This window comes from Phyllobates terribilis, unplaced genomic scaffold, assembly GCF_046119375.1.
Source record: "Phyllobates terribilis strain yellow unplaced genomic scaffold, ASM4611937v1 Scaffold_183__1_contigs__length_3771566, whole genome shotgun sequence".
Taxonomy (NCBI): domain Eukaryota; kingdom Metazoa; phylum Chordata; class Amphibia; order Anura; family Dendrobatidae; genus Phyllobates; species Phyllobates terribilis.
In genome coordinates, this window is record NW_027362943.1 from 644123 (window position 1) to 671450 (window position 27328).

Here is a 27328-nt window from a genome sequence, read left to right on the forward strand (position 1 = left end):
TGTAAGGGAAAAAGTGGCTAAATAAGTTATGGCCTATGTATATAACTGAGGTGAAGATCAAATGAACTAGAGCAAACCTGAAATAGAAGCTGGAATCAAGAAGCTGTAATATCCAAAAGATATGGAAAATCTTGTAATGGAGACTGAAAGAAGAGAAAGAGGGCTGAAGTGAGAGAGGCACATTCAATAACTCCCTCGTAAAAGGAAATATGTAGTGGGTAGCGTGTACCTGTAGTCTCCTGTCCTGTGGAAAGTCCTCTAGAGACGCGGAATCCACCGCTTGTCAGGAGGAAATGTAGTGTCCCCGGTGTGTCCACCCGAATTTATATATGAGGAAGTGATGGCTGTAGGACGCCGCAGGAGCGCGCGAATGAGTGAGGACCCGAAACCGGAAGTGACGCGGAGTGCGTGTCATAGGGTACATAGTCAGGTGCCGGTCACGTGAGCGGAAGTGCCACTGTTTGCGTTCCAGCAGGGGGATATGCGTTCCACTGCGAGTTGTTGGAGAGGAGCAGGCTATTGGAGGAAAGGGAGCCAAAAACGGGAACATCCAAGGGGAGCAGGAGAGGAGGCAGAGGTCTAGGTGGGATGCTGGGAATAAAGGAAAACACAATTAGCAAGATATGCAATAACATAGAAAAGTAGTCAATGTACACCCCACATACTTGTCTGTCTGGATATAATCATAAATAGTGGGGACAATACTTGTATCAATTCCTAATTATTTCTATTATGCATCAAAATGAGCTGTGTAGTATTGCCGTGGTTCACCTGTTATATGAAGGAAAGCAAATCATAATCTCGATTAAGACCTTTGGGGGTTAAAGATTGTAATTCGTGAATCCAAAATGATTCCCTACGTTTAAGCATCCGAATTCGGTCGCCGCCTCTGTGTGGTATAGGTACATGGTCTATGACCTGGAATTTTAGTTGTGAGACAGTGTGGCCAGCGGATGAGAAATGTTGTGGCAATGGTAGTAACAAATTTTTACAGCGGATGGTGGACTTATGTTTAGATATGCGATCTTTTACTGGTTGAGTGGTTTCTCCAATGTAGATAAGGCCACATGGGCATTTGATAAGGTAAATTACAAAAGAAGAATTGCATGTGAAGTAGTCCCTGATGTGGTATTGTTTGCCTGATTGTGGATGGTAGAAGGTACTACCTCTGGTGACATTGTTGCATTGGAAACAATGGAGACAAGGGAAAGTACCAGTTTTTGGGTTTGAGAGGAATCTTTGTCTCAATCTGGGGGTGTTGGTAGGAAGGTCAGCTCGAATGAGGTGGTCTTTGATGTTAGGAGCCCTTTTGAAACATGGGAGGAAAGGGTTCTTAAATTCAGGGACAGAAGGATACGCTGTATGTAGGATTTTCCAATGCTGGTGAATTTTTTTATGAAGGATACGTACTGCTGGATGATAAGTGTGGACAAAAGGTAGACGATCAGAGATGGTTTGACGGTTTTGGGTGTCAGAATCGAGAGATTTTTGTAAAAGGGCAGGGGGGTATCCCCGTTCCACAAACTTGTGTTGCATTTCCCTGAGTCGGGTGTCCCTGGTGGTGGTATCACTAACTATGAATCTAACCCTCTGGAACTGGGATTTGGGTATGGATGAAATAGTGGATTTAGGATGTAGACTGTCAAAGCGGAGTAGGCCATTTCTGTCTGTCGGTTTGACGAATAGATCTGTGGATAAGAAACCTTCTCCATCTTTTATGACCTTAGTGTCTAGAAAATTAATGGATTCAAGGCTGGATGAAATGGTGAAATTGAGGCCCTCCCAAGCCGTGTTGATGGTATTGAAAAAGATGTCAAGAGATTCCATGGAGCCTCCCCATAAGCAGAATATATCATCTATATATCTTTTCCATACCATCGCATGTTTTTTGTACAGATCGTTAGAATAGATGACCTTCTGCTCAAATTCCGCCATGTAGCAGTTCGCGTATGGGGGTGCTACATTTGAGCCCATCGCGGTACCTTGTTTCTGGAGATAAAAGGTGATGAAGGTCCTGAGGGACCGAAATGTCTGTTTATAATATTGTACTCACGTTATTAAAAACTCCATAAACTTCACTTATCTCTTTGAGTGCCGGGTTTTTTGATAGACTTAGCGCTCACTAGAGGTCTTCTTCACTACTGTGTAATCCTGATAATGGAGAAACACCTTAATAAATCTCTGTACAGACATTTCCAGAGTCCTCACCTCTCCAGTTCTGTCCATCTGTTATTCCCATAGATAAGAATAATGTAATGTGACATCATCAGAATCTCTCACCTCTCCAGTAAGCCGGAAGAGGATCTCTAGGGTGAGATGTAATATCCTCTCCGCCATCTTGTGTCTGTCCATATCCATCTTTGATGGGTAAAATCAGGAAAATTCTCTTCTATAAAAGAACTGAGAGGATCCAAAATTGTAGAGACCTGAATGAGAAGAAGATGAGCCTATGTAACATCATAAATATCCTGTGTAATAATACAATTACTGGAGATAATAAGGGAAACATATGAGGATATTTTTTATTTTACAGTATCTAGTTTTCTGCTTTACATCTAGTAATAAAACCTATATATTTTAGGCCACAGACAACAAGCAGTTTCTTTCTCGGAGTCTGTTGCTGAATACCTTTCTCATAGACTCATCTTCCATAAAGCTAATTCTCATCTCATTTACCGACACTGGAATCGGTATTATCAATACTGCAGGAGATATTCATTACACGTGACATGAGAAATAACTACTTCATGATGAGGACGACATCTTCATCTTCTACTACGGCTCTACAAACATATTTGGCCAGAGTCCGTCACTGACTACATCTCCACCGGCCGTCTATATGAATGTTTCCCGTCTTCCCCGGACTGTAATCGTCTATCTCGTTAGATCTCATGTCTGATTCACACATAGAAGTTTGAGGCATTTAGAAAACCTTTTTTGTTTTCACAAACACCTCGGACAGAAATTACTAGATACCAAAGTCTCCATGTACAGTGTTTTATGGAGTTTATTTCTGGCCTTAGGCTTTCCTATATTACAAGAAATACACCAGAAAAAAAACAGATATTAAAATGTTTCAAAAGAAAATTGGTATCAACAATTCTTGTAAAAAGAAAAAAACATGCAAAAATAAATTTTCTTATTTTTTAATACGTTAAACATTTAAGATAAACAAAAAACCTCTTTTGGGCATCAGAACATAGATGTACACAGCAGGGATGGCACAGATGCGGCTGCAACAAAAACCCTGGCAGTTTACCCACTTGCTGCTGACAAAAACAAACATGGCATCTAAGAAGGTTTGGTAGAGTTTTGCTGAAAGCCCCTTCTCCCCCAAGGTCTTGATCATATGGGGCCGTCTAGTTGCAACGATACCATGGTAGTTTAACCACTTGCTACGGTCAAAAGCAATCATGGCATCTAATAAGGTTTGACAGAGTTGGGCTAAATGCCCTTCCTTCCCCAAGTACTCGATTGTTTGGGGCTACTTAGTTACTATAATACTTAAATGCCTAATAATGGTGTCTGGGCCTGCAATGTACAAAAGTCTATTAGGTCGGGCCTTTTACAAGGTCAAACCTGGACTAAACAAGTTAGATAACAGAGTGTCTGACAAAATGTTCTCTTGAGAAAAAGTTAGTGTGAGAGAAGTTCCATGGGAAGAGAAAGAAAGAATGTATGTTATGCAAGGACTGATAATAACATGATTTTAAAGCAAGCAGACAAAATGGAGTTGCTCTAGCATGAGTATCAATATGTCCTTTACACTTTTAACGCCCCCATACACAGACTAAAGTTGCATGAAAGCACTGATTTCGGGGGTTTGGTCGACTATATAATGTATTTGGGGGCCTCCCGACAGATGATGCCAGGGCAGAGACGGATCTGGCATCCTGAATTTCAGAGGCTAATCCGTTTGTTCTTCCTGTAGAAAATCCTCCACTAGAGGAGTCTGGAGGTGACTCTCATACAGACCACAGGTAAGCTGGAATATTTGTGTGTATGGGGGAGTCAGGAGAGATAGCCATCTGCCAAATGACCGTTCAGCCAACACTTATCTCATGTGTATGGGGCCATTCATATTACACTGACAGGCAGGGATAATACACAGTAGTACAGTGCATCACCTGAACAATCAGATGCTTGTATGTTGTATGATCGTACTAATGAGAGTTGTTTAAAAAAAGTTTAACATGAAAAAAAATAGATCAGTTTTAGCAACAAGAAAAATCGGTCACTATAGGAACAACAGAGTCACTGCACAATATTGGTTGAGTCACGTCCATAAAAACTTTACTATACTCTATTATCCTATAGACATCCTATACACAGTGGAGTAGACTGAAATCACAGATCCCAATATAAAACATAAATATAACCATATATATATAACCCAGACCAGATGATATGGAGATGAATGAGGGAGACCAAAGTCCAAGAATAAACTTTACTTTACAAGAACTTGATATACATCAGATAGCAGGCACAACACTTCATGGATGCTTCTTCTGTATTATGCAGAGTCAAGAACCGGTTACACGTGTCGGTACTTAAATTTTGCTATAAGCTACAACAGTCCAGCAAATCATTATAAGTAGGCCAAACATCCCCTGTGGGACATAAATATAAATATATATATACACACACACACGCACATACACTGTGGCTGGTGGGGGAGCAGCAAAGTAGCGGGGCACAGGAGGCAAGAGCCATCTGCTGCAGACTACACTGTGCTCGCTGCTAAAGAAAATGAATATTCGCTGCTTCCCATGCCCATGGATGTGGGGAGCCGTGAATATTCATTCTCCTTAATAGCTCTCACAATGTTGCTTAGCACGGCTACAGCTGCGGCTCGGCGGTCACGTGTGCTTACTATTAAAGAGAATGAATATTGCTGTGGCATTTCATCTTCAGTTCTTCGTAGGAGAACTCATGTCCCAGTTTGGCGACACTGTAGCTTCCTCTCCAGACAATTGTTTGCTTAAACTCTGTTAGTCTAAGATAAGGAATCGTCCATATCATTTCCCTTCCGCTGACATCCCCACTATCATCATGGGTCACTTCAACATCCCCATTGACACTTCCCTCTCAGCTGCCTCTAAGCTTCTATCTCTCACTTCCTCTTTCGGCCTCGCTCAATGGTCCTCCACAGACACGCACAAAGATGTCCACACTCTGGACCTCATCTTCACCCGCCTCTGTTCCCTATCTAACCTCTCTAACTCACCTCTCCTTCTTTCTGACCACAACCTACTTACATTCTCTTCCCTCTCCTCTCGAGGTGCTCAATCCCCACTCCACAAACCTGCAGGCCCTCGCAGAAATCTTAAACACCTTGATCTACATTCACTTTCTGAGTCTCTTCTCCCTCTTGCAAACATAAGTTCCTTACACAATGCAGATGCTGCCACTTTATATAACACCACTATATTTGCATCTCCCAAATCGGCTTCCCCTCTCAGACATACCAAAGCTCACAAAATTAACAGGCAACCCTGGCACACCAGCCTGACTAAAGAACTGAGGCGGGTTTCCAGAGTTACTGAGCAGAGATGGAAAAGATCCCACTCCGAAGAGCACTTCATGGCACTACTTTCAAGTCCACACTCACTGCAGCAAAGCAAACATACTTCTCATCTCTCATAGCTTCCCTGTCTCACAACCCTAAAAAGCTATTCAACACTTTCAATTCTCTCCTCCATCCCCAGCACATCCTCCCTCTCCAATCATCTCAGCTGAAGACTTTGCCTCATTTTTCAAGCAGAAGATTAATAACATCAGAGAAAGCTTTGGCCAACAACCCCCACAGCCCCTGCTCATATCTACTCAGTCCTCCTCCTCCAAAACCAGCTTCTCCGCCATCACGGAAGATCAACTTTCCGCTCTACTCTCAAGATCATATCTCACCACAATGACTGCTCATTCTCCATAGTCCCACAAGCTTGCTGCCCCGGGGTAACCTTGGACTCTGATCTCTTCTTCAAACCACATATCCAAACCCTTTCCACTTCCTGCCGATTCCAACTCAAAAATATTTCCCGGATCAGTACATTCCTTACTTAATAATCTGCAAAAACCATAGTCCATGCCCTCATCATCTCCCGCCTCGACCACTGCAACCTCCTGCTCTGTGTGGCCTCTCCAATTTATACTAAACTCTGCTGCCTGACAAATCCACCTGTTCCTTCGCTATTCGCTAGCCTCTCCCCTCTGTCAATCCCTTCACTGGTTCCCCATTACCTAGATACTCCAGCACAAAGCCCTACCCATGACATACAAAGCCATCCACAACCTGTCTCCTCCATACATCTGTGACCTAGTCTCCTGGTACTTACCTACACACAACCTTCGATCCTCACAAGATCTCCTTCTCTACTCCACTCTATGCTCTTTGTCTCTGTTTTGCTCTCGCCTTGGAATCCGGATTCCCACTGCTATTATATCTTTGTTTTCCTTCAGAAAGTACCATCTGATGTCTTCCTTTGGGCACACAACACCATATCAATTCAAGTCACCAGGTAGACCAAAAATTTGTATTTCTCACTTAATTTTCCCTATCTGACTCATCACCAGGAAATTGTTCTCCTGTATGCCCATGTAGCTCAGAATGAGGCTCCTACACAGTATAATGGCCCCCACACAGTATGATGGCCCCCACAGCCCCTCATAGAGTATCATGGCCACAATAGCCTGCTAAACAAAATGAGGACACGCACTCAATATGGAGGCCATTAAAGTCCATCAAAGCACCCAGCACAGTTTAATGGCCACCAGCAGCCGCCCACTCTGTATGAGAGCCCCAACAGCCCTTCACTTAATATGATGCCACCATAATTCCTGATATTAAGAAAAAAAAACACACACACACTACTCAACCAATCCCGTTCCTGGGTGCACTGCTCCGGTCTGTGCAGTGTGAGTACTGAGGCTCCATACTACAGGTGTAATGTAGTGACATCATTGTGCCTGCAGTGCACAGAGACTCAGATTCACAGGCGAATGCTGAATGATGGATCAGTGAGCTTTCGACTTCCTGATTCATTATCCTATTCAATGGTATTACCGTCACAGGAATGTGGATGTAGCTGAAATTTTGATGATTGGGAAGGAGAGGGTGCCCGTTGCTGACCCACACCGAGCCCTCTCAATTCACAGGCATTATAGTGGCCACATGGGCTGCCACTATGGATGATATGCCCCTGCCTATCCAACTATTGTGTGGTAAATATGTTATAGGTTCTGGGTTCATTAGTATCTGCACCAAGAATGGTGCTGAGTTTTTATTAATTGCCGTGGGGTAGTCGGTGAGATGGGTGGTACAAAATTGTGTGTCTAATGGGTAGTACTGTGGGAAACCCTCCGCCCCCCAAATTAAAATATATGCACTAAAAACTGGACTAACAACATATATATACTTAAAACTACAAGCTGAATGGCTTACCCTATCCTGTACCTAAACAAAGCTGTTACAGCCTAAGTGCGGAGTTTGGCACCCTAAGAGACGACAATGGCATCCCCACTCACCGGTGGCTGTCCCTCAGAAGCCCTAGATAACCCTGATTAGTATTATATATATATATATCTCTCTATCTCAAAAAATACACTGATACATTAAATAGGACCACGTATGTCTCAAGGTATATGTAAAGGAAAGGGTATGGTACTCTTCAGAGAATGTTTCAATAATCCGCCTCAACGCGTTTCCCCAACAGGTTCATTAGGAGGCTTGATAGAGGGATGATAATTCATGATGTTCAGTATAGTGTGCCTAATAGCCAGGTGTCCATGTTTAAATATCCCACTTCATCCAAAACCCCTCCCCAGACTAGGAGAACCATTCCCTTTCCTAGAAGTGAATTGTCATAGGATATATAGAATGGAGTCTGTCTATAATAATGTACTGCGCCTACGCTACTTCTCATGCGCTAGAGGTACGATAATGTCCATCACCTAGTGTGCATATCCGGAAGTGACGTGCTATAAAGTTTAACGGCAGATAAACTGATTGCTGCCACGCTACTCGTACCCTTCACTGCGCATGACCATAGTTATGCATTCCACGCCGGAGAGCATCTAGGGTAATTTTTGGCGATTGTGCATGTCCGGACGTGCCGGAGTGCATACTGAATCTGGATTGCATTCCTCCCATATAGAAAAGTCCTGTCTCTGAGATCGTCATGGGAGACTAAAAACAAGTATTGCAATAGGCATGTAGATCTACTTTATCACTACATAAAATATGGGATGAGAGCCCACAGTATATTCCTAAATGGCCAAATTTGACCATAATTACATAACTGGAGATATACAATGATCACCGCACTTGTTAATTACTAAGTAGTATGTGTGGGATATAACTGATAAGTAATAATTCTGATATAGGAGCTCAGATCTCTTGATGAAGTACAACAATATGTGAACCAGATTCACAGGGAACTGAGTAGAAATGGGTAGAGTATAAAATCCAAAAATGTAATTCAGAATATGGATGTATTCACACAAAACAGGCATAGGGAATTTGCTCATCGAGTCCCTTAGGGGCTTGTGAATCCAGTCTGGAAATCCACTCGCTTTCCTTTTTGAGGATACATCTATTGTGATCACCTCCTCTCACATTGGATTTAACCATCTCAATGATACAAAAGAAGATGTCTCCGGTTTCACCTCGATGTGCACAGTTCATGTGTCTCACTAATTGGGGTCTCCCGACCATGGCATATATCACCCAAATGCCCCCTCCCCCACCCTCCTCCTATACTCCCCTCTTGGTCGTGCATACATAATCTAGGGGGCAGGTGCATGTGGCCATATATACAAGTCCTGAGGTTTTACAGTTGGAATAATCCCTCTGAAAAAAGATTTTAACTGTAGAGGAACTCGAGAAAGATTTACATGGTCTCATCCAATTACATGTACAACATTATCCACATCTAAAGAAACAGCAGACTCTTCAATCCAGCTAAGTCCACTTGGGTGCAGGTTTTTATACAAACTATGCACTAAACGGTCCCTAATTGACCGACCCTTTCTGAAAGTTATTGTGGGAGTAGATCCCACAGCACCCTCAGGTCCAGGGTTTTCTCAGGATATTAAAGATATGGTCACTCTGATTCTCGTAAGTTCCTATTACTCGTGTTATCCCATCTTTTTCTTGCTCTCTTGGTTAGGTATGGAGGAGTGTCTGTCTTTCCCGATTTTCTGCAAATAATCGTGTGAAATCCAAAATGTACTGTAGGTACCCTTTTTCCATGAATTTGGTGTTCATGTCTATTGCCTGTATATTCATATCTGTGACATTAGAGCAGTCTCTTCTCAACGGTAAAAATTGGCCCTTGGATATGGCTTTTTTTTTTTTTTTTTTAAGGAGGATGGGGTGGTGACTATCCCACTTCAATAGTTTATTAGTGCTTCTAGGTTTATGGTAGATGAGTGTCCCTAGGGTCCCATCCCCTTCATTCTTGATTAGTACAACCAGGAAAGGCAACTGGTAATATTTAACACCTTTCTGACGTATGACCTAATAGTACATCTTGGTGACCTGGGCCTATTAGACCAATGACGTACTATTAGGTCATACGGCAATCGCGCCCGCACACAAGCGGTGCGGGGTGATCGCCGCCGGGTGTCAGCTGATTGTCACAGCTGACACCCGGTACTATGAGCAGGGAGCGGTCCGCACCGTTCCCGGCACATTAACCCCCTCAATGCTGCGATCGAAGTCGATCGCAGCATTGCGGTGGCAAGGGGAGGTGATCGGGATACTCACCTCCTCTTCCTGCCTCCAGCGCTGTCTGCTGCGGCTTCCCGGATGTTGCCATGACAACCCGATGTCGTCATGACAACATCCGGGTCACCAGACAGCATGAATATTCTCCCTGTGCAGCACTGACAGCCTGTATAACACAGGAATGGTGCTGCATTCCTGTGCTATACAGGCAATCAGAATAAAAAAAGTGAAAGTCCCAGAGTGGGACAGAATAAAAGTCCACAAAGTGTTAAAAAATGAAGAAAAAAAAAATAAAAAAAATTGTAAAAATATTATAAAAAAAATAATCCACCAAAAACAAAAATATAATGTACCCATCAATAAATATTATGGAAAAAAAAACAAAACAATAAAAGTACACATATTTGGTATCGCCGCGTCCGGAACGACCTGACGTATAAAACTGTCCCACTAGTTAACCCCTTCAGTGTGCACGGTAAAAAATAGAAAGAAAAAAAAGAAGCAGAAAACAATGCTTTATCATCATACCGCCAAACAAAAAATGAAATAACACGCAATCAAAAAGACGAATATAAATAAAAATGGTACAGCTGAAAAAGTCATCTTTTCCCGCAAAAAACAAGCTGCCATACAGCTCCATCAGCCAAAAAATAAAAAAGTTATAGCTCTCAGAATAAAGCGATGGAAAAAAAATATTTTTTTCTATAAAATAGCTTTTATTGCATAAAAGCGCCAAAACATAGAAAAACAATATAAATGTGGTACCGCTGTAAATGTACTGACCCGAAGAATAAAGCTACCTTATCAATTTTACCCCCTGCAGAACAGCATAAAAAAAAAACATAAAAAAAATTCTGGAATTGCTGTGTTTTGTTTATTCTGCCTCCCAAAAATCGGAATAGAAAGCGATCAAAAATTGTCAAGTACCTGAAAATGGTACCAATAAAAACGTCAAATCATCCCGCAAAAAACAAGCCATCATATGACTCTGTCGGAAAAATATGGAAAAATTATAGCTCTCAAAATATGGCGATGCAAAAACTAGATTTTTACAAAAAAATGAGTCTTTTAGTGTGTGACAGCTGTCAATCATAAAAACCCGATATGATTCTGGTATCTTTGTAATCGCACTGACCCGAAGAATAAAGTCGTCTAATCACTTATACTGCACGAGGAACGGAGTAAAAAATAAACTCTAGGGTTAGGGTTAGGGTTGGGCTAGGGATTTTTTTTCAAAGTAAAAAAAAAAAGATGACGATATGGCGACTAGTGTTGAGCACAAGTGCTCGCTACTTGAGTTTGCATCGGGTGCTCGGGTATGCACTGAGTATCGCGAGTGCTCAAGTGACATGCTCGAGTCTCTGCCCCATATGCTTCGTGGCCAAAAAACCTTGCGGGGATTGCCTGCTATGCACGAGCGATCCCCGCATGGTTTTTTTGGGGTGTCTAATAACCATGAAACATGCGAGCGGGGACTCGAGCATGTCACTCGAGCACGCACGATACATGGTGCATACCCGTGTACCTGATGTAGACTCAAGTAGCGAGCACTTGCGCTCAAGACTAATGACAACTTATTCAATATGATGACCTAATGTTATCAAATTCTGTGTCGTACCTCTGGGTTCAAAATGCTCACTATACCCCTTGATAAAATCCTTGAGGGGTGTAGTTTTCAAAATGGGGTCACGTGTGGGGGGGGGGGGGGGTTTCCACTGTTTAGGCACATCAGGGGCTCTCCAAATGTGACATGGCGTCCGCTCTCAATTCCAGCCAATTTTGCGCTCAAAAAGTCACAAAATGCTCCTTCCCTTCTGAACTCTGCCGTGCGCCCAAAAGCTGTATTTTCCCCACCTATGGAGTATTGGCATACTCAGGAGAAATTGCACAACACTTTTTGGGGTCCATTTTCTCCTCTTACCCTTGTGAAAATAAAAAAATTGGGGCTAAAACATTTTTGCGGAAAAAGTTAGATTTTTTTTATTTTCACAGCTTCATGTTATAAACTTCTCCAAAGCACTTGGGGGTTCAGGGTGCTCACCACACATCTAGATAAGTTCCCTGAGGGGTCTAGTTTCCAAAATGGTGTCACTTGTGGGTTTTTTCCATTGTTTAGGCATATCAGGGGCACATCCGCTAAGTATTCAAGTAAATTTTACATTCAAAAAGTCAGATGGCGCTCCTTCCCTTCGGAACCCTGCCATGCGCTCAAACAGTGGTTTTCCTCGACATATGGGTTATCTGCGTGCTCAGGAGGAATTGTACAACAAATTGCATGGTGCAATTTCTCCTCTTACCCTCATGAAAATGCAAAATTGGAGGCTGAAAAACATTTTTGTGGGAAAAATGTGAAAATTTTATTTTTACGGCTCAATGTTCTAAACTTTTGTGAAGCACCTGGGTGTTCTTGGTGCTCACCACACAGCTACATAAGTTCCCTGAGGGGTCTAGTTTCCAAAATGGTGTCACTTGTGGGGGGTTTCCACTGTTTAGGCACATCAGGGGCTCTCCAAACGCAACATGGCGTCTGCTAATTATTCAAGCAAATTTTACATTCAAAAAGTCAAATGGCGCTCCTTCTCTTCCGAGCTCTGCTGTGCGCCCAAACAGTGGTTCTTCCCCACATATGGGGTATCTGCGTGCTCAGGGCAAATTGCACAACATATTTTGTGGTCCATCTTTTCCGGTTACCTCTGCAAAAATGAAAAAAAATGGGTCTAAAGTAACATTTTTGTGTAAAAAGTTAAATGTTCATTTTTTTCTTCCACATTCCAAAAATTCCTGTGAAGCACCTGAAGGGTTAATAAAGTTCTTGAATGTGGTTTTGAGCACCTTGAGGGGTGTAGTTTTTAGAATGGTGTCACTTTTGGGTATTTTCTGTCATAAAGACCCCTCAAAATGACTTCAAATGTGATGTGGTCCCTAAAAAAATGATTTTGTAAATTTTGTTGGAAAAATGAGAAATCAATGGTCATCTTTTAACCCTTATAGCTCCCTAATGAAAAAAAATTTGGTTCCAAAACTGTGCTGATGTAAAGTAGACATGTGGGAAATGTTATTTATTAATTATTTTGTGTGACATATATCTCTGATTTAAGGGCATAAAAAATTTAATTTTGAAAATTGCAAAATTTTCTAAATTTTCGCCAAATTTCCGTTTTTTTTTTCACAAATAAATGCAAGTGATATCGAAGAAATTTTACCATTATCATGAAGTACAATATGTCACAAAAAAACAATCTCAGAATCAGGGGGATCCGTTGAAGAGTTGTAGAGTAATTACCTCATAAAGTGACAGTGGTCAGAATTGTAAAAATTGGCCCGGTCATTAACGTGCAAACCACCTTCGGGGGGGTAAAGTGTTTAAACTCTGATATAAATCTCAGGCCCACTCTACGGATATTGAGTTCCCTGACAAATTCAAGAAACTTTTCACTCGTTCCTGACCAGATGATAAAAATGTCGTCAATATATCTATACTAAGCCCCAAGATATGGTTGCCACCACTTATGATCATCTATGAATATTGTGTTTTCCTCCCACCAGCCCAGAAATAGGTTCGCATACGAGGGGGCACAGCGGCTCCCCATCGCAGTACCCCTGAGCTGGTGGAAGTACTTCCTGTCAAAAAGAAAGAAGTTATTATGAGTAAGAGTGAATTTTAGAAGATCCTCCATGAAGTGATTATGTCTGCTACACTCTACTGATCTCGATTTCAAGAAACGTCTTACTCCTCTGATACCATCCTCATGCGGTATAATACTGTACAAAGACTAGACATCTAGTTAGGCCTGCTCCCCTACATGCATGTATACATTATTATTATTATTTATTATTATAGCGCCATTTATTCCATGGCGCTTTACATGTGAAAAGGGGTATACATAGCAAAAACAAGTACAATAATCTTGAACACAATGTGCCAGCGACTGGTACAGGAGGAGCGAGGACCCTGCCCGCGAAGGCTCACAATCTACAAGGGATGGGTGAGGATACATTAGGTGAGGGTAGAGCTGGTCATGCAGCGGTGGTTACTGCAGGTTGTAGGCTTGTCGGAAGAGGTGGGTCTTCAGGCTCCTTTTGAAGGTTTCCACGGTCAACGAGAGTCTGATGTGTTGGGGTAGAGAGTTCCAGAGTAGGGGGGAAGCACGGGAGAAATCTTGTATGCGATTGTGGGAGGAGGAGATAAGAGGGGAGTAGAGAAGGAGATCTTGTGAGGATCGGAGGTTGCGTGTGGGTATGTAACAGGAGACTAGGTCAGAGATATATGGAGGAGACAGGTTGTGAATGGCTTTGTATGCCATGGTTAGGGTTTTGAACTGGATTCTCTGAGCAATGGGGAGCCAGTGAAGAGATTGACAGAGAGGAGAGGCCGGGGAATAGCGGGGGGACAGGTGGATTAGTCAGGCAGCAGAGTTTAGGAAAGATTGGAGGGGTGCAAGAAGGGAGGCCACAGAGCAGGAGGTTGCAGTAGTCAAGGCGGGAGATGATGAGGGCGTGCACTAGTGTTTTTGCAGATTCATGGTTGAGGAATGTGCGGATCCTGGAGATATTTTTGAGTTGGAGTTGGCAGGAAGTGGAAAGGGCTTGGATATGTGGTTTGAAGGAGAGTTCAGAGTCCAGGGTTACCCCAAGGCAGCGAGCTTGAGGGACTGGGGAGAGTGGACAGCCATTGACATTGATAGATAGGTCATTTGGGGGGGTGAATGGGATGGCGGAAAGATGATGAATTCTGTTTTGTCCATGTTAAGTTTTAGAAATCTAGCAGAGAAGAAGGATGAAATAGCGGACAGACATTGTGGGATTTTGGTTAGTAGGGAGGAGATATCGGGGCCAGAGAGGTAGACACTGAATATCCTGTTTGTTAGGTATGAGGAGATCCAGGATAGGGCTAAGTCTGTGATGCCGAGAGATGAGAGAGTTTGTAGTAAGAGGGAATGGTCCACTGTGTCGAAGGCAGGTGACAGGTTTAGGAGGAGGAGGACGGAGTAGTGTCGCTTAGATTTGGCGGTTAGTAGGTCGTTGGTGACTTTAGTCAGTGCAGCTTCAGTAGAATGGTGCGGTCGGAAACCAGATTGTAGGCGGTCGAAGAGGAGGAGAGGTGGGAGGACAGTTCAGAATGGATGTGTTGTTCCAGTAGTTTTGAGGCATAGGGGAGAAGTGATATGGGGCGATAGCTAGTCAGAGAGGATGGGTCAAGGGAGGGTTTTTTGAGGATGGGTGTGATTGAGGCATGTTTGAAGCATGAGGGGAAGACACCAGTTGTTAGTGACAGGTTAAAGAGGTTGGCTAGGGTCGGGATGAAGATAGTGGTAAGGTTTGGGATGAGGTGGGACGGGATTGGGTCAAGTTCACAGGTGGTGAGGTGTGATTTGGCAAGTAAAGAGGATAGCTGATCTTCCGTAATGGCGGAGAAGGTGGTTTTGGAGGAGGAGGGTTGAGTAGGTTTGGGGAGGGGCTGTGGGGGCTTTAGGCAAAAGCTTTGTCTGATGGTGTCAATCTTCTGCTGAAATAAGAGGAGAGGGAGGAGGCACTGGGGGACGGAGGAGAGAATTGAAGGTGTTGAATAGTGGTTTGGGGTTGTGAGACAGGGAGGATATGAGGGATGCGAAGTATGTTTATTTTGCTGCAGTGAGTGTGGACTTGAAGATAGTGCGGGATTGTTTGAATGCAATGAAGTGCTCATTGGAGTGGGACTTTTTCCATCTGCCCTCGGCAACCCTGGAGGCCCGTCGCAGTTCTTTAGTTAGGCTGGTGTGCCAGGGTTGTCTATTGATTGTGCAAGCTTTGGTATGTGTGAGGGGGGGCGACCGAATCGAGAGCTGCAGTGGTTGTGGCGTTGTATAAAGTGGCAGCAACAACTGCATCATGTAAGGAACTAATGTCTGTAAGAGGGAGGAGGGATTCAGAGAGTGAGTGTAGGTCAAGGTGTCTGAGATTTCTGCAAGGGTGTGCAAGTTTGTGGAGTGGGGATTGTTGACCTGGAGAGGAGAGGGTAGAGAATGTAAGTAGGTTGGTAGGTTGTGGTCAGAGAGAGGGAGAGGTGAGTTAGAGAGGTTAGATAGGGAACAGAGGCGGGTGAAGATGAGGTCCAGCGTGTGGGCGTCTTTGTGGGTGGGTGTGGAAGACCAGTGAGTTAGACCGAAGGAGGAAGTGAGGGATAGAAGCTTAGAGGCCGCTGAGAGGGAAGTGTCAATGGGTATGTTAAAGTCACCCATGAGGATAGTGGGGATGTCAACGGAGAGGAAATTAAGTAGCCAAGTGGTGAAGTGGTCAAAGAAAGTGGTGGTTGATCCTGGGGGGCGGTAGATGACAGCCAGTTGGAGGCTGGAGGGGGAGTAGATGCGCACACAGTGCACTTCAAAAGAGGGAGAGTAATTGAGGGCGGCAGTGGGATATAGGTGAAGAAGCAGTTATCTGAGAGGAGGAAACCTATTCCTCCACCGTGCTTGCCGGTGGGGCGGGGGATATGGGAGAGGTGGAATCCGCTGTACGAGGCTGTGTCAGAGGGGTTGAGCCAGGTTTCAGTGATGCCGAGGAAGGAAAGCTTGTTAGTGATGAAGAGGTCGTGAATGTAGGAAAGTTTATTGCAGACGGAGCGAAAGTTCCATAGAGCTCCTGTTAGGGGGACTGGGGAAGCAGGGTCAGGGCGGATGGGCATAAGGTTAGAAGAGTTACGAGAGTTTGGGATAGATTGGGGGAAGGAGGTGGAAATGATAGTAGGGATGTGGTGAGGAGGGCCGGGATGTGGAGAGATGTCGCCAGCAGTGAGGAGGAGCAGAGAAAGCATTAGTAGGTGGGAGCTGGAGAGGGCATGAGGTGGCTGTCTGTGTTTGGAGACAAAGAATTGTACAGTACAGACCAAAAGTTTGGACACACCTTATCATTTAAAGATGGTCTAATGTCCATTCCTTGTGTTCTTTAGCCCAAACAAGTCTCTTCTGCTTGTTGCCTGTCCTTAGCAGTGGTTTCCTAGCAGCTATTTTACCATGAAGGCCTGCTGCACAAAGTCTCCTCTTAACAGTTGTTGAAGAGATGTGTCTGCTGCTAAAACACCAAGGTTACTTACCGGTAGCCGGTTTTTCCTGAGCCCATGACAGCACACCTTGAGAGAGGATCCGCCCCACCAAGGACAGGAAACCGTCTGAAATAAAAGGGCGGTACCTCTCCCTCGCTTCAGTTGTTTACAGAGCATTGAGAGGACCTCCCTAAACAGGTTAGGCACATAACCAACACCACAATATACATATACACACCACCCCACACAGTGCACACCAGGGTGTGAGAAACATAGAAAAAATAAGGGGGGGAAACTACGGGTGCTGTCATGGGCTCAGGAAAAACCGGCTACCGGTAAGTAACCTTGGTGTTTTCCCCTCCCCCATGACAGCACACCTTGAGAGAATTTTGGAGAATTTATGAGCACCCTAGGGAGGGACCACCGCCTGAAGTACCCTTCTCCCAAAGGTGAGATCAGAAGAGGATAGATCCAACCGATAGTGCTTAAAGAAGGTGGATGGTGTAGACCAAGTAGCAGCCCTACATATCTGCTCGATCGAGACGTCTGCTCTCTCTGCCCAGGAGGTTGCAACGGCTCTGGTGGAATGAGCCCTCACATTGTCCGGGGCTGGAACCCCTGTGGACGTATAGGCTAAGCAAATGGCCTCCCTGAGCCACCTAGAGATGGTACCCTTGGACACCCCATGACCTTTCCTACACCCTTGAAAGGCCAGGAACAGAGAACAGTCTTTCCTCCACAGACTAGTCATGTGAATGTACTGTAGCAGGGACCTCCTAACATCTAGGCTATGGAACCTGACTTCCCCTGGGTTCTTGGGATTGCTGCAGAACGAGGGTAGCACAATCTCCTGACTACGGTGAAATCTAGATACCACCTTGGGAAGGTATGCTGGATCTGGCCGCAAGGTGACCCTATCCTCAAAGATTTGTGTGTAAGGAGGATTAACCGAGAGGGCCTGCAGATCCCCCACCCTACGGGCTGATGTTAAGGCCACTAGAAGGATGGTCTTAAGGGTGAGAATTTTTGGAGAAACCTTGTGTAGGGGTTCGAATGGTTCACTAGTAAGAGCGTTCAAGACTAAATTCAGGTCCCAAGGAGGAACACCCATGGAACTAACCGGTCCAGCTCTGGCACAGGACTTGATAAACCTCGAGATCCACCTATTCCCAGCCAGATTACAATTGTAGAGTGCTCCCAAAGCTGAAACTTGAACCTTAAGGGTCCCTGTAGCTAGACCCAGGTCCCGCCCCTTTTGCAGAAATTCCATGATCCCTCTGATCGGAGGTTTGCTCGATAGCGGAATATCTATAAACTCTAGGAATTTACCCCAAACCCTGCTATAAATCTTAGTTGTAATCGGTTTTCTGCTATTAGTTTCGTAAATATTCTCGGGGCAATGGAGAGGCCAAAGGGTAGGGCAGCAAACTGAAAATGCCTCAGCTTCCCCTGAATAAACAGGGCTACTCTCAGATACTTCTGATACTCCGGATGGATTGGGACGTGATAATATGCGTCCTTCAAGTCTATTACAGCCATAAAGCAGTTGCGATGTAAGAGCTTCACTGCCGAGCTTACTGACTCCATCTTGAAAGTCTGGTTTTCTACTACTTGGTTCAGACTCCTGAGGTTGATGATGGTCCTTAAGGACCCGTTTGGTTTTTTTATCATGAATAGTGGGGAATAGAACCCCCTCCCTCTCTGTGTTGCTGGTACTTCGAGAAGGACCTGCTTTCCTACTAACTAACACTTCTGTTTCCAGGGCTAATTGTTCTTCCTGGACCTTTCGTAGGGGGGTAACCACAAAGGTCCGCCAGGGTGGTCTGGCTGAACCGGATCTTCAGGCCCCCACTGATAATTTTCAGAATCCATGGGTTTGTTGTTATCGCGTCCCAAGCTGGAAAAAAGTGGGAAAGCCTTCCACCCACTTCCAGCCTGGCGTCATTGGGAGGATCTCTTCGAACTCGAGGATGGTCCTCCAAACATGTAGCCCGATTCTTTTTTGGACTTGGCTTCTCATTTCTTTTTGTCTCCCGGAGGACGACCCCGGTTAAATTTTCTCCTCCGAAAACTAAATCTTCTTGGTTCCCCCGAAAATCCCGGGAACCCTTTGGTTTTATCGCCTGCTTTTTCTAACAGGTCCTCTAACTTTTGGCCAAACAGGAGTCTACCGTCACACGGGAGGGAGCACAGTTTCTGTTTCGAAGGTAGGTCGCCTGGGCAACCCTTGAGCCACAAGGACCGCCTGGCTGCGTTGGATAGTCCTGCTGCCCTAGCTGACAGTCTGACCGAGTCAGCTGAAGAGTCGGCCAGGAAGGCCGATGCTGTTTGAATTAAACGTAGCTCTGCAAGTATTGCCTGTCTGGAGACCTTTTTATCTTTAAGCTGGTCTTCCAGCTGTTGGAGCCACACCATCAAGGACCTCGCCACACAGGTGCTAGCCACCGCTGGTTTTAGGCCACCTGCTGCCGCCTCCCACGTGTGGCGCAGGAAGGAGTCAGCTCTTTTATCCAGGGCATCTTTTAGGACGCCGAGTCCTCCAAGGGCAGGGAAGATCTCTTTGATGACCTTGCCACAGTCCCGTCCACCTTGGGGATCTTATCCCAAGGTTCCGCATCCTTCTCTTCGAAGGGGTACCTTCTTTTGGAGAAGGAGGGTAAAGCCCCTGACCTCTCAGGTCTCCTCCACTCCCGGTCAATGAGGCCCTGAATCTTACTGTTCACCGGAAATGAGCGTCTCTTCCTCTCTCCCAAGCCCGCAAACATGATGCATCCCTCTGCTTCTGTTGCTGAGGTGGGGGGGTAAGCTGCTGCTCCTGGCTATCTGGATCAGCCATGTCTCAGAAGCGCACCACGCTTCCAGGATAGCTCCCCCCCTTAAATATAGGGCCATCCAGCCTCCTCCGGTCTGTGGGCCCTCCCCCTTCCTCAGGCCGGAGCTCCATTGAAAAAAAACCGGCCTGGGACGCTCCGATGGGTGCCGCCATCTTTGATCGGCGCCGCCTCCTGACGTCACCCAGCGCGCCGCTCCCAGCGTGCCCTGCGCCGTGACGTCAGGCGCGTCACACCCGGAAGCGTTCCACACTGCAGGGGGAGGACGGCGCCGCGGTCTCCGGGAGGACAGAGCCTGCCTCACCGCGTGCGCCCCGCTCGGCGCAGAGACCCCAGGGGAAGCTGCGGGCGGCGCTTCTGGGATACTGAACCCGGTGCACAGGCCAGTGCCCGCTCTTCCACACCGGGACAGCCCCAGGTAAGTCTTCTTTCCAGACAGATTCCCCATCAAGGACAGGAAACCAACTGAAGCGAGGGAGAGGTACCGCCCTTTTATTTCAGACGGTTTCCTGTCCTTGGTGGGGCGGATCCTCTCTCAAGGTGTGCTGTCATGGGGGAGGGGAAAACTCTGTGTGGCATTGACCTGGTCTCTAATCTGAGCTGCTGTTAACCTGCGATTTCTGAGGCTGGTGACTCGGATAAACTTATCCTCAGAAGCAGAGGTGACTCTTGGTCTTCCTTTCCTGGGGCGGTCCTCATGTGAACCAGTTTCTTTGTAGCGCTTGACGGTTTTTGCAACTGCACTGGGGGACACTTTCAAAGTTTGCCCGATTTTTCGCACTGACTGACCTTCATTTCTTAAAGTAATGATGGCCACTCGTTTTTCTTTACTTAGCTGCTTTTTTCTTGCCATAATACAAATTCTAACAGTCTATTCAGTAGGACTATCAGCTGTGAATCCACCAGACTTCTGCACAACACAACTGATGGTCCCAACCCCATTTATAAGGCAAGAAATCCCGCTTATTAAACCTGACAGGGCACACCTGTGAAGTGAACACCATTTCCGGTGACTACCTCTTGAAGCTCATCAAGAGAATGCTAAGAGTGTGCAAAGCAGTCATCAAAGCAAAAGGTGGCTACTTTGAAGAACCTAGAATATAAGACATATTTTCAGTTGTTTCACACTTTTTTGTTAAGTATATAATTCCACATGTGTTAATTCATAGTTTTGATGCATTCAGTGTGAATGTACAATTTTCATAGTCAGGAAAATACAGAAAAATCTTTAAATGATAAGGTGTGTTCAAACTTTTGGTCTGTACTGTATGTTGAGGAATAGCTCTGAGGAGGAGGTGAGATGGATGGGGAGAATGGAGGGAGAGATGAAGAGTTCCTTACTAGGTGTAGGGATTAGGGGTGGTTGTAAGAAGTGAAGGATTAAGGGGGTGAGAGTGAAAACAAAGACAAACATTGTTTACTGGGACTTAGTATCCAGTTACCTTCAGTTCCCTTCAGGATTAATTCTTATTTCTCATACTTCAGCTAATGGCCATACTTAAGGTAATGGCCACAGACTAAAGTCTGACACAGACTCCTGGCCCACAATATATTTGTAACAGAATGCATTCAGCTGTGAACCAGACGGGAGTGGTCTGTGCTCATCTCGATCAGCTGATTAGGGCTGAAACAGATGCTGGATAGTCAAAGACTAAGTAAACAAGGTCATAAATGAAAGTGGGGGGTAGCTGGTGTAACTTGGAGGACATACCATTAGTAAATAGGAGTAGAGAAGTATAGAGAAATCTGCATGGGAGTCAAGACGGAAAAGCTGGGTCACATGCTATTAGTAAATAGGAGTATACATGGAGGGGAGCAGGCAAAGGCAAAACCATTTTCCAGAGGGATTATTCCAACTATAAAACCTCAGGACTTATTCTAACTGCAGAACAGCAGGCGGTACTATGAGAACATTATACTGTGTGTGGGGGCATCATACATACTGCATAAGGGGCATTAAGCTGTGTGGGGACATTCATACTGCATAACGGGCATAATGGGGGCATCATACATCCTCCATAATTTCATATGGCGGATTCCACCTTTCCCACACTCCCCGCCCCAACGGCAAACATGGTGGAGGCGTAGGTTTTCTCCTGTCAGATACCTGCGCTTTCACTCCCCTCTTTTGAGGTGCACTGTGTGCACATCTATTCCCCCTCTGACCTCCAACTGGCCGTCATTTACCAACCTCCAGGGCTAGCCACCACTTTCTTAGACCACTTCACCACCTGGCTGCTTGACTTCTTTTCCGCTGACATCCCCACTATCATAATGGGTGACTTCAACATCCCCATTGACACTTCCCACTCGTCTGTCTCTAAGTTCTTATCCCTCACTTACTCCTTCGGCCATGCTCAATGGTCTTCTGCAGCTACTCATAAAGATTCTGTCAAATATATACTTTATACTTATGGAGATCGATAGCGTGGGTCGGAGTGAAGACAAACACGATATATCGTAGTAACAGGATATATTGAAGCAGGCAAGTATATATTATAGCAGGAAGGTATATATTATAGCAGGCGGGTATAGGCAATAAGCGATAAGTAAACAGTCTCTGGAAACGGTTGTGATGTCAGTACAAACCGATAGATGTCCCAGGTCCAGAAACGCACAGTCCACAGGGTCCCGAGCCCGGACCAGGCTCCTTTCAGAGAGCAGGCTGAACTGCAGGTGGATGCAGAGCGGGTCTTTGCACACAGGTGAGAGTCCAGGTAAACGGCAGGCAGGTAACAGGTGGGGAATCCCAGTGTAGAGAAGCAACAGGCACGATGCAAGTCCTTCAAGCTTGGCAGCAGGTAAGATACAAAATACACAAGCAAAGTATAGTTGGCCATAGTCTCTTTATATATATAGCAAACAGGAAACAGGAGATATCAGACAGGAAACAAGATGGCCCCCGAGGCTGTCAACTCCATTTTGGATAAGGGCAGAACCAACAGAACAGGTACATGCAACTCCATCTTGGATAAGGGCAATACAAATACATTCGGCTCCATCTTGGATAAGGGCACAAACTGGACAGAACAGATACATGATTCAGCTCTTTACAGATGGCCACACACTGGACCTCATCTTCATCCGCCTCTGTTCCCTATCTAACCTCTCTAACTCACCTCTCCCTCTCTCTGACCATAACCTCCTCACATTCTCTACCCTCTCCTCTCCAGGTGCACAATCCCCACTCCACGAACTTACACACCCTCGCAGAAACCTCAAACACCTTGACCTACACTCACTCTCTGAATCCCTCCTCCCTCTTACAGACATAAATTCCTTATACAATGCAGATGTTGCTGCCGCTTTATATAACACCACAATAGCTGCAGCTCTCGACTCGATCGCCCCTCTCACACATACCAAAGCTCGCAGAATCAACAGACAACCCTGGCACACCAAACTTACTAAAGAACTGCGACGGGCCTCCAGGGTTGCGGAGCGCAGATGGAAAAGGTCTCACTCCATCGAGCACTTCATCGCATTCAAACAATCCCTAACCATTTTCAAGTCCACACTCACTGCAGCAAAACAAACATACTTCTCATCTCTCATATCTTCCCCGTTCCACAACCCTAAACAGCTATTTAACACTCTCAATTCTCTCCTTCATCCCCCAACGCCTCCTCCCTCTTCTCTCATCTCAGCCGAAGACTTTGCCCCATTCTTCAAGCAGAAGATTGACACCATCAGACTTTTGCCTAAGTCCGCACAACCCCTCCTCATATCTACTCAACCTTCCTCCTCCAAACCCCACTTCTCCACCATTACAGAAGGTCTAGTCTCCTCTTTACTTTCCAAATCACACCTCACCACCTGCGAACTTGACCCAATCCCATCCCACCTCATCTCTAACCTTACCACAGTCTTCATCCCAACCCTAATCCACCTCTTCAACCTGTCACTAACAACCGGTGTCTTCCCCTCATGTCTCAAACACGCCTTAATCACACCCATCCTCAAAAAGCCCTCCCTTGACCCATCCTCTCTGACTAGCTACCGCCCCATATCACTTCTCCCCTATGCCTCAAAACTACTAGAACAACATGTCCACCTTGAACTGTCCTCCCACCTCTCTTCCTGCTCTCTCTTCGACCGCCTACAACCTGGCTTCCGACCGCATCACTGGACTGAAACTGCCCTGACCAAAGTCACCAAAGACCTACTAACCGCCAAATCCAAGCGACACTACTCCATCCTCCTCCTTCTGGACCTGTCATCTGCCTTCGACACAGTCAACCATTCCCTCTTACTACAGATTCTCTCATCTCTTGGCATCACGGACTTGGCCCTATCTTGGATCTCCTCATAACTAACAGACAGGACATTCAGCGTCTCCCACTCACGCACCACCTCCTCATCTCGCCCCCTATCTGTCGGTGTTCCCCAAGGTACAGTTCTAGGACCTCTGCTCTTCTCCATCTACAGCCTCAGCCTGGGACAGCTCATAGAGTCTCACGGCTTTCAGTATCACCACTATGAAAATGACACACAGATATACTTCTCTGGACCCGATATCTCCTCCCTACTAACCAAAATCCCACAATGTCTGTCCGCCATCTCATCCTTCTTCTCTGCCAGATTTCTAAAACTTAACATGCATACATCAGAGTTCATCATCTTTCCACCCTCTCATTCATATCCCCCGTCTGACCTATCCCTCAACGTCAATGGCTGTTCACTCTCCCCAGTCCCACAAGCTCGCTGCCTTGGGGTAACCCTGGACCCTGATCTCTCCTTCAAACCACATATCCAAGCCCTTTCCACTTCCTGCCGACTCCAACTCAAAAATATCTCCCGGATCCGTGCATTCCTCAGCAAAGACTCTGCAAAAACACTACTGCATGCCCTCATCATCTCCCGCCTAGACTACTGCAACCTCCTGTTCTGTGGCCTCCCTTCCAACACTCTTGCACCCCTCCAATCTATTCTAAAATCTACTGCTCGGTTAATCCACCTGTCCCCCCGCTATTCCTCGGCCTCTCCCCTCTGTCAATCCCTTCACTGGTTCCCCATTGCCAGAGACTCAAGTTCAAAACCCTAACCATGGCATACAAAGCCATCCACAACCTGTCTCCTCCATACATCTGTGATTTAGTTTCCCGGTACTTACCTGCATGCAACCTCCAATCCTCACAAGATCTCCTTCTCTACTCCCCTCTTATCTCCTCTTCCCACAATCGCATACAAGATTTCTCCCGTGCATCCCCCCTACTCTGGAACTCTCTACCCCAACATATCACACTCTCGCCTACCATGGAAGCCTTCAAAAGAAACCTGAAGACCTACCTCTTCCGACAAGCCTACAACCTGCAGTAACCACCGCCCCACCACATTACTGCATGACATCCTCTACCCCCACCCATCCCTTGTAGACTGTGAGCCCTCACGGGCAGGGTCCTCTCTCCTCCTGTACCAGTCGCTGACTCGTTTTGTTAAGATTATGTAAATGTTTTTGCTATGTATATCCCCATCACATGTAAAAGCGCCATGGAATAAATGGTGCTATAATAATAAATAATAATAATAAGGGGCACAATGGGGGCATTACACTGTGTGGGGGCATCATTCATACTGCATAAGGGGCATAATGGGGGCATTACACTGTGTGGGGGCATCATACATCCTGCATAAGGGGCATTACACTGTGGGGGGCATCATACATCCTGCATAAGGGGCATAATGGGGGCATTACACTGTGTGGGGTCATCATACATCCTGCATAAGGGGCATAATGGGGGCATTACACTGTGTGGAGGCATCATACATCCTGCATAAGGGGCATTACACTGTGTGGGGGCATCATACATCCTGCATAAGGAGCATAATGGGGGCATTACACTGTGTGGGGGCATCAAACATCTTGCATAAGGGGCATAATGGGGGCATTACACTGTGTGGGGGCATCATACATCTTGCATAAGGGGCATAATGGGGGCATTACACTGTGTGGAGGGCATCTTACATACTGCATAAGGGGCATAATGGGGGCATTACACTGTGTTGGGGCATCATACATCCTGTATAAGGGATATAATGGGGGCATTACACTGTGTGGGGGCATCATACTGCATAAGGGGCATAATGGGGGCATTACACTGTGGGGGACATCATACATCCTGCATAAGGGGCATAATGGGGGTATTACACTGTGGGGGCATCATACATCCTGCATAAGGGGCATAATGGGGGCATTACACTGTGTGGGGGCATCATACATTCTGCATAAGGGGCATAATGGGGGCATTACACTGTGGGGCCAGTAAAGGGGTCCTGTACTATGAGAACAATACGTTTCCTCCCTTCCTGTCTCCATAGTTGGGTCGTATGTATCTATTACAGGGAACAGAACATAAACCTTATGATTCTTATAAAGGGGCAACACAAGACCCCAAAAGAGTCTCCGTGCTGAAGGGGTTAATGCCCCCTGCGCCCAGTAATGGGGTCTCCACCTACCTCCACCTGCAGAGCCGCCACCACATATATGGCTGCTCTGTGCGCACAGGAGCTGTGATGAGGTCACAGGAGGGGAGGAGTCAGGGGTCACATGATCAGGGGCCTCAGTGGATGCAGGACTCTGCTGTGCTGGTTGTCATGGTGCTGGATGAGCTGAAGTTTATGTGTGGGGTCAGGAGGGGTTTACAGTGTGGATGTAGCAGAGCCGCGTGTGTACGAGGCGTACGGAGCAGAGCCGCGTGTGTACGAGGCGTACAGAGCGGAGCCGCGCGTGTTCGAGGTGTACGGAGCGGAGCCGCGCGTGTACGAGGCGTACGGAGCGGAGCCGCGCGTGTACGAGGTGTACGGAACGGAGCCGCGCGTGTACGAGGTGTACGGAGCGGAGCCGCGAGTGTACGAGGTGTACGGAGCGGAGCCGCGTGTGTACGGAGCGGAGCCGCGCGTGTACGAGGCGTACGGAGCGGAGCCGCGCGTGTACGGAGTGGAGCCGCGCGTGTACGAGGCGTACGGAGCGGAGCCGCGCGTGTACGAGGCGTACGGAGCGGAGCCGCGTGTGTAGTAGGTGTATGGAGCAGAGCCGCGCGTGTACGAGGTTTACGGAGTGGAGCCGCGCGTGTACGAGGTGTACGGAGCGGAGCTGCGCGTGTACGAGGTGTACGGAGCGGAGCCGCGTGTGTACGAGGTGTACGGAGCGGAGCCGCGCGTGTACGGAGCGGAGCTGCGTGTGTACGAGGTGTACGGAGCCTAGCCCTTTCTATGAGGTGTACAGAGCCGCGTGTGTACGAGGTGTACGGAGCAGAGCCGCGTGTGTACGAGGTGTACGGAGCGGAGCCGCGTGTGTACGAGGAGTACGGAGCGGAGCCGCGTGTGTACGAGGAGTACGGAGCGGAGCCGCGTGTGTACGAGGTGTACGGAGCGGAGCCGCGTGTGTACGAGGTGTACGGAGCGGAGCCGCGTGTGTACGAGGTGTACGGAGCGGAGCCGCGTGTGTACGAGGTGTACATACCCTAACAGTTCCCATAGAACACCATATCACATACATAGCAGCAGCTTTTGTTTTGGCCAAAAGATTTTGTAAGCCACCGCCACGACAAGGTAGACTCTTCTGGCAGGGCCCTACTCTACTCTAACCTATTAAACATTTCTTAAAATATCCAGTACTCTATCTAGGTATATTTTTATTTATTTTTCTATAAGGGAATGTGTGACATACATTTTTTCAAATAATATCACATACAAAGGGACAAAAACCGTCACACCATGGCCGGACTACATATTACCACCACATAGTGACCA

At 46.3% G+C, this 27328-nt stretch overlaps 1 long non-coding RNA gene across 2 annotated transcripts; it reads right to left on the minus strand.

The window, feature by feature from the left end:
* LOC141212715 (uncharacterized) lies at positions 1-26125 on the minus strand. Of its 2 annotated transcripts, XR_012282402.1 has the most exons (6): positions 26033-26125; positions 22166-22366; positions 2281-2426; positions 2054-2151; positions 230-591; positions 31-143 (listed from the first exon to the last, which is right to left on the minus strand). It is a non-coding gene; the product is annotated as an uncharacterized lncRNA (long non-coding RNA). The 2 variants fall into 2 exon arrangements; XR_012282401.1 differs by having other exon boundaries at positions 1-591.
* Between the last annotated feature and the right edge of the window lie 1203 nt (positions 26126-27328).